We start from the raw sequence: 7,627 nt of genomic DNA on the forward strand, positions 1-7,627 counted from the left end.
AGTCACGCGACGTGACGAGTGACGAGGACTGTACTGGGATTGACGAACATTGAAATACTTTCAACCTGCCCGTCGTGATCCGTTAGTTCAAGTGATTTTTGTGATCCGGCAGGCAGGGGATTAATGAGATAGCTTGTGGTGTCTATCGTCTATCAGGATTCAATTATCTGTTTGTGTAGATAGTTATTTTTTGTGGACAACATTTCGATTTTTAGGTAAATATTTTACCTTATAAAATATCATTAGCTTGATTATGATAACATCATCATCATTATCATGATCTTCATCTTCATCATCATCATCATCATCATCATCATCATCATCATCATCATCATCATCATCATCATCATCATTATCATGATCTTCATCATCATCATCATCATCATCATCATCATCATGATCTTCACCATCATCATCATCATCATCATCATCATCATATCATCATCATCATCATCATCATCACCATCCTCATCATTACCGTTGTTACCACCACCACTACCACCGTCATTTACCAAAACAAATATAAAAAAAAAAAAAAACAAAAAAAACCCCAAACAAACAAACAAACAATACAAAAACAACAACCATGGTTTATGGCCATATCGTTATGAAGTGTGGACCATTAGAAAGTTCTGGTAGAAAAAGGGATCAATAGTTTAGTTTTGAAAGGAAATGTAACGGAAGGGCTATGAAGTTGTAAGGACTGACAACATTCATAACAAGAAAGAAAAATGGCGTGAAATGAAAAACTTCAAAGCGAGAATATTGAATCATTTGGACATCTGAAGCAAAATCCTTTTTTGAATAGATAAATAAAATATTTTAGAGGCAGAATTAAATGGGAAAAGATTTGTTAAAATATTGAATTATATAGAGCAATATATCCATTAAATATGCTGGAAGCTCTTTACAAGTGTTCCCTAGCGTACATCAACATTTAACATGTAGGACGAGACATGACGCATGTTATGCGATACTACAATTATTTTCTGATAGAGACAACGCTGTTAACAGCCAGATCCACATTTTACACCTGAGCACGGGGAAAGAATATGAAGCAAGAGCCTTTTCCAAGAACTCAACTATGCGCCTCTCCGAGCTGGACTCGAAACCTGGATCTTCCGATCAAACTACAGCATCTTCTAATGGTGCTCACACTACTATGTTATGACGATCTATCCAGGACGCAAACTCATCACCCCTATTGTATACGGTCGCAAACCGGTCCGAAGCTTAGTCACAACACACCGTTCAACGAGATGCTCTGCAGTTTCAGTCTCTTGACCATAACGGGTAGGATGTTTACAGGTGGCAAGTCCACACTGATGTAGTGATCTTGCTGTTAAGCAGGATCTCGACCGAAGCCGATTGGCTGCCACCCAATGTCTCCTCTTGCTGGTGAAAAAGCCTGGCAACCCAGTTTCGAGTAGTCGATGTCCCCGCACTCTCGAGGGATTGAAATTGAATTCGTCCAAACCGACTTCCGTCTCGTATGCAGCTCTGTTCGAAGTCAGGGAAGCTCAAGCTCATTTCAAGAGTTTCCGGGACTTATTTCGGCTCGAAACAGGGGAACCGTCCATTATGCACACGGATCACCTACCTTGTTGATGGTGGGGGTGCTTCAGGCATATCGGGGGCAAAGGATTAATTCCGGTTGACCGCCACGAGACTATCCCGAATCTCGGACCTTGAACAGCCCACCTGATATGTGACGAAGGATATCCAACCCGGTGTCCGAATGATCCATAGTCGCAGGAGGACGACATCAGAGAATAGCTTGGTGAAAACAATATAACAATAACTTGACTGAAACAATAGCTTGGACAAGCTTCCCATCTTGATGAACAGAGATTATTGTGGGGCAGTGTGGCTCAGCGGTACGGTCTTTGCTTCGTACCCAAAAGGTACCGAGTTCGATCTCCCGCCGCGCTGTGTGGCCTTGAGCAAGTCACCTCGCCCTAGCTCACATTGCGCGCTGCTCTGCGGATGACGCCTGGGTTATTCTAGTCCTCTCCTGGAGTAGACTTTAAAGACATATTTTCCCACGGGGATGAATAAAGGGAATTTCTAATATTTTAAAATTTTAAACGAAATTTCGGGTTTGAGTCATTTTGGCTCAAAAGTTTAGTCCTATTTTAATCCATCAATACTGGGAGAAGCCAGATGATTATGTTTTGATTTAGTATGACAATGTAGGTGTAACACACCAAATAGAACCAATGATGATGACGTTACTCAGATCTTTGTCATTTGTCTCGGACGGCCACTTTTAAGTGATTAGTTCTCAGTTGATTCCCACAAATTTAGGGAGAAGGCACTGGTGTAAGATATAAATAAAATTATGAAAAGGCGTGTATGACACAGGGCAAGAACAGGCGGGCAGAGTCATACAGGAAATGGTCACCAACAAAAGATTTTTTGGGGGTTTTTTTTTAACATTTAAAAATCAGCCTGCTCGACTAGGGATCTAACCTCCGACCTTCTGATTACCAGTGAGACATGCTACACCATTATACCACAGAGATTGCCCGATGGTAGGGACAATTTGATCCTTTCATTCTTCACATTGTTATTATTATTTTTTTTTTATGCCCTTCCGTCACGACACCATAAGATATCGTCGCCTAGGCATTCCACTAAGGAATATAGATACATAATCCATCAAACAAGATGTCTGATGTCAACAGGAATCACCCATGTTGTCACAGTGAGATGTCATTGCCTAGGCATTCCACTAAGGAATATAGATACATAATCCATCAAACAAGATGTCTGATGTCAACAGGAATCACCCATGTTGTCCAAATGAGCAAATTAGGGGGTTAATAATCTTGCACACTAAAAAGTGCAAGCAGGGGCTTTCCGGGTCACAGTGCAATGCCCTAACCACTCGGCCACTTCACCCTATTTCTTCACAAGAATATTGGTAATCAGGAGGTCTGAGGTTCGATCCCCATTCGAGGCAGACAAATTTTGCTTTTCTTTTCTCTTTTTTAAATTATTATTTTATGTTTATTTTTCTTTCGAAATTGGGGGGGGGGGGGTGTCCGAGTAATTGATCTGGGGGGGGGGGGGGGGCGTGTAACTGGTATTTTTCTTTAAAGCATACCATCAAAACTGATGTATTCTGAAGAAAACAAAAAAAAAAAGGACAAGTATTTAAAATGTTGGTCAGAAAACTGGACCTTCAAATATCGATCGATTGAAATATCCCTTATCTTGGCAAACATTCTAAAACCAGGGACTTCGTGACGTCCCAGGTTGGACAGTTTGTGACAACACGAGGATCACTTTAAGCGATCGATATTTGAAGGACGAGTTTTCTGGCCATATTTTTTAATACGTTTTAATTTGAGAGTACGATAGAATCCAGGCGTCTGAGATCGTTTGTAAACAAAACACCTTCCCTCCCACCTGGTCCTTTGGCATGGCGTGGCGTGGCCGTGCTATGATAATAACGGGGATATCATCAGGATATTCTGTCTTACTCTGGAAAAACACTTATTTGAAATTTTGGCCATAAAACTCGTCCTTCAAATATCGATCGATTTCAATAGCCCAAATCTTAACAAAAACTCTCAATCCTGAGACTTCGTGAAGTCTTAGGTTTGATAGTTTTTGCCAAGATGAGAGTCATTTAAATCGATCGATATTTGAAGGACGAGTTTTATGGCCAATTTTTTTTTAACAATATAGTTTTTTTCTTGAGTTCGGCTGTATTATGATTAAATCATTGTGGAAGATAACAACAGGTTTGGACCGCGATGAGCGACTCGTAGCTGCCCGCTGGCCAGTGTCTCTAACTCTAACGCCTGACAATAATGGGCCTGGAGAAGAGTCCATTGTTGACCAGTCCTGTGGTCAGTTGAATACAAAAGAGATAAGCCGGACAAACACGAGCTGTCAGTGCTTGGGATTAATTAGCTTTTCTGTGTGAAGATTTGGTGTTAATCGAACGGGAAGGATTAGGAATCTTTCATGTATTGTCAATGAATGCAGACCTGCCTAGCGGCTATGTGGTATAGTGGTTTGACACTCGCTTTGGGATCGGAAGATCCTGGGTTCGAGCCTCACGCTCGGCGCATAGTTGAGTCCTTGGAAAAGGCTCTTTACTCACATTCTCTCACCGTACTCGGGTGTAAAATGAGTACCTGGCCATTAACAGCGTTGTCTTTGTCGGGGAAAAAAATGTAATATCGCCTAACAGGCGTCATGTCTCGTTCTTCATGTTATGTGTTGCTGTTGGCCAGGGACCCCTTGTAAAGTTCTTTGAAATACGAATTTTTTTAGCTCCAGCTACAGGACTGCATTCGCCTCTTTGACTCAATAAACTTGTTGAAAAGGAACGTTTAGTTTCTTAGAATCTACATCCAGGAATTTGGATCATTTTTTGGGATCATGCTGAGGACATATTTATTTCTAAAGCGATTTAAAGTGATTTAAACTTTATTTATTTTTTCCCCCTCGGAAACTACGATTTTTTAAAAAGTCCAAATTGGCAGCTTTGTAAATGGTTTGATTCCTACAGAACTGTCATCGCACTCTGAAAAATATACGTATATGACATTTTGGCTGGAAAACTGGTCATTCAAATATCGATCGATTAAAATGACCCTCATCTTTGTAAAAAAAAACTCTCAGTTGAAGTCCCAGGTTTGAGAGTTTCTGTCATTTTTTTAGTGAATGGTTTTAGAGTTAATGACAAGATGAGGAGACTTTTATTTGATCGATATATGAAGGAAGAATTATCTGGCCAAATTTTTTAATACATGTTTTTTTTTTCAGAATATGCTGGAATTGTCATTGTCACTTTCCTCAAGCGAAGTCTATTGTAAAATGATAAGGGAAAAGTCTAGAACGACAGGGGCCATCTTTAAAAAGTCTTCCTTCTATAGAATAGGGCCGTAGCCGTCGTTAACTCATAGCCTGACACTGACAAAACAATGACGTCAAAAGACAAGTCTTTTGCTACAAAAACAAAAAACAAATTGTGAGTTGTATTCAATAGTTCAACCAATGAAATCACTTGTTTCTTTGATCACTACTAACAACAACCGTGGCCTTCGTAAAGTTATGGCCTGACACTGACCATAAAATGACGTCAAAATGCCAGTCTTTTGCCACAAAAGAAAACAAATCGTGAGTTGTATTCAATAGTTCAACCAATGGAATAACTTGTTTCCATGAGCTCTACTAACGACAACTCACTAAGCGGTGCAAAAACCAAATAATGACGTCAAACTGCCAGTCCTTTTGGATTTCAGTGTCAGGCTATAAAATAACGATGGCTACGGTACAACTCACTTGGCGGTGCAAAAGCCTAAAATATGACGTCAAACTACAAGTGCTAGATGGTTCTAGTGCCAGGGTATTTGTAAACAAAGCAGCGTGTTTACATTAATTTATTGAGAAATGTCCCAACCGTTGTACAGCAACAAATCATGTGATCGATGACTAAGTTGGATGAATATAGATCGCTCTCATTATGGACTTGATTTCATTTTGTTGTAACGGACACTTTTTTTTTCATTGGTTTCATAACAATTTCTTGGGTTATCAGACCTACAAATTGCTACACGTTGATTCAAGGGCAATAATAAGTGTGGACTGCAAGGCATTCCAACATGTCTGATCCTTGCCTTTCTCAATCTATTTCTTGTTCGATCCGACATAGAGTCAAATCTTTTCAATTTCTTGTTAAGGCGTTATTGACATTAACCTCCTCCCCCCCCCCCCCCCCCCCCCCCCCCCCCCCATCCTCCAATCCCCAGCAAGCCCCAACCCCACCCGCACAAAATTACATTTTAAAAAAACCAAAACCAAACAAAAACGCTGTTGTCTTGTAAGATCGTCACGCCCAGACCGTATTCTAGAATAGTCTATTTTTAGATTTACGGTTGCCCCCAAGAAAAAATGTGGAGATTTTGTGAGCGTATGATTGATTTGCACCGTGTATCGATGTCATTAGGGGGTTGGGTCGATACCAATATATGTGTCAAATTGAATCCAAAACGATTAGGCGCCGATAGTCAAAGGCCGATTCTTGTTTTAAGACGCTGGGAATCAATAATGCAGTCAATGGAGTAGTCTCGAGAATAGGCTATTTTTAGAAACAGTTCAAGGGTACATCAGAATGGGTGAAGTTGACGTCACTCACCTCTAGCTCTTTGTTATTGGTTTTTAGACAGCCAATTGTGTTATAAAGGAAGTATTCAGAGCCATTAGGCTCATGGAGCCGGAGTTTATCCCGATTTCTCTAGCGTTAAACCGGCTATAGCTATTGCTTGCTACCCTTCGAATAGGACGCACTCTAAAGTTCCAACAAACTATTTTCATTTACAAAAATCCCAGGTTTGATAACGTTTGACAAGATGAGGACCGTATTAACCGATACTATAAATTTGAGGAATTCGGTTTTTTGCCAAGATTTTAAATACATGATTTGTTCCAGTTACGGCTGTGTAGTTATAATTTGATTTTTTTTTCTTTTTCTTCTTCTTCTTCTTCTTCTTCTTCTTCTTCTTCTTCTTCTTCTTCTTCTTCTTCTTCTTCATCTTCATCTTCTTCTTCTTCTTCTTCTTCTTCTTCTTCTTCTTCTTCTTCTTCTTCTTCTTCTTCTTCTTCTTCTTTCTTCTTCTTCTTCTTCTTCTTCTTCTTCTTCTTCTTCTTCTTCTTCTTCTTCTTTTCTTCTTCTTTCTTCTTCTTCTTTCTTCTTTCTTCTCTCTTCTTCTTCTTCTTCTTCTTCTTTCTTCTTTTCTTTTACTACTACTACTACTACTACTACTACTACTACTACTACTACTACTACTACTACTACTACTACTACTACTACTACTACTACTACTACTACTACTACTACTACTACTCGTATACCTTTGTATCAGGAATTCCCGTTACGAAGATGAAGGTATTCGTCTTTTTGAGTTCTTCTAGGGGGCCTAAAGCTTTTTACTGATAGAAGTTGCAGAGAGCCATAACTCTTAACTATGGATTGAGTATTTTCTACATCGCTGCCGTGTATTATGCTCAACGTCTTCCTCCTTCTTTAAAATGTTAGAAATTCTGATTTGAAAGTGATTGAATATCTCCTCTAGCTGTCTAATTGTGTTGTAAGAGGAGGGAGAAGGTAGAGTGGGGCTTGAGCTAGCATACATGGAGATTGTCGGCCATTAATTTCTTTCACTCAACTCAATCAATAAAAACTCATAAACAATCTCTTTACAGCGATAGAAGTAATTTGGCATAAAATCGACATTTGTCCAGCTTTATAGGCTAGCTGTTATAAATCATTTCTTTATGGTCACGTAGTGAAAAACAAACTCCCCGCCTTCCTAAAACAGCAGGAATGATATGCTATCATAAAAAAAATGATATTCATACCAACCTATCATTGTCTTTTTTTGTGTCAAGAAGTCACAGAGTGATTTTACGTAGATATTGTACTCTATAATCGTCACATTCAATAACACGTTAGTACGTTTACGATTCCAATTATGAAAACGTCCAAGCATGATATTATTTGCTTTGGTTTTCCGCTGAATTAATTTGGCGTACACAAAAGATGGTCAATTTTATTTATCGTATTAGCAGAGGCAACCGAAGTTGCCCAGAATAGGAATTTTTAACG

The 7,627-nt window shown here is 39.4% G+C and overlaps 1 protein-coding gene across 1 annotated transcript in view; it reads left to right on the plus strand.

Moving 5' to 3' along the window:
* Positions 1–7,627, plus strand: part of LOC144970042 (uncharacterized) — a 14,093-nt gene continuing 6,466 nt past the window's right edge. The window contains exon 1 of the mRNA XM_078909238.1: positions 1–215. The gene's annotated coding sequence lies outside the window, so the exon portion shown is untranslated. The remainder of the gene's footprint in view (positions 216–7,627) is intronic.

This window comes from Berghia stephanieae, chromosome 4 (assembly GCF_034508935.2).
Source record: "Berghia stephanieae isolate SIO BIC M18660-M18661 chromosome 4, UCSD_Bste_1.3, whole genome shotgun sequence".
Taxonomy (NCBI): domain Eukaryota; kingdom Metazoa; phylum Mollusca; class Gastropoda; order Nudibranchia; family Aeolidiidae; genus Berghia; species Berghia stephanieae.